Source organism: Condylura cristata, unplaced genomic scaffold (assembly GCF_000260355.1).
Source record: "Condylura cristata isolate star-nosed mole 26May11 unplaced genomic scaffold, ConCri1.0 scaffold00025, whole genome shotgun sequence".
Taxonomy (NCBI): domain Eukaryota; kingdom Metazoa; phylum Chordata; class Mammalia; order Eulipotyphla; family Talpidae; genus Condylura; species Condylura cristata.
The window spans coordinates 30,575,833-30,576,471 of NW_004567126.1; positions in this window are offsets into that span (position 1 = coordinate 30,575,833).

Here is a 639-nt window from a genome sequence, read left to right on the forward strand (position 1 = left end):
GCCGGCAGCTCCGGGCGCCGCCCGGCTGCGGCTCCATCCCCGGCCCGCGCTGAGGGGCTGGAGTCCTCGGGGGCCAGCCAATCCTCGCCGCGCCTCCAGGAAGGGGGGGCTGGGGACACCCCGAGCCGGGGTCTTCGGGGCTCCCGGGGCGGGCGGGCAGCACGCGTCCCCGTCGAGAAGGTCCCAGGAGTGGAAGGTGAATCAGGAAACAAAAATCCGAGGGGCGTTCCGGGGTCGCGTCGGCTCGTCGGAGCCCCTTCCGGGGGTGGGGACTGTACTCGCCGCGCCTTTAAAGGGCGGCTGGAGGCGACCGAGGCGCGTCGCGGAGTAAGGTCTCGGAGGAGGGGGCGCCACTCGGTCTGCCGCGGTCGGTGCCGGCTGCCGCCCGGGCCGCGCTTCCCGGTGCGTCCCCTTCCTTAGCAACAGCCGCCGCCGCCGCTCCGAAGATCTGGGGGTGAAAGTAGCAAGAAAAAAAGTTATAATGTATCAACGTTCTAAGGGGTGGGGCCTCCGCCCCCTCCCATTCACTACTTACTCCGCCGGCCCCGCGACCACCAATCGGCGTTCTCCGAACGCCCAGTCGGTCCCGCTCGCCGACCAATGAGAGCGGCCGCGGCGCCGCCCCACGTGCCAGCGCGG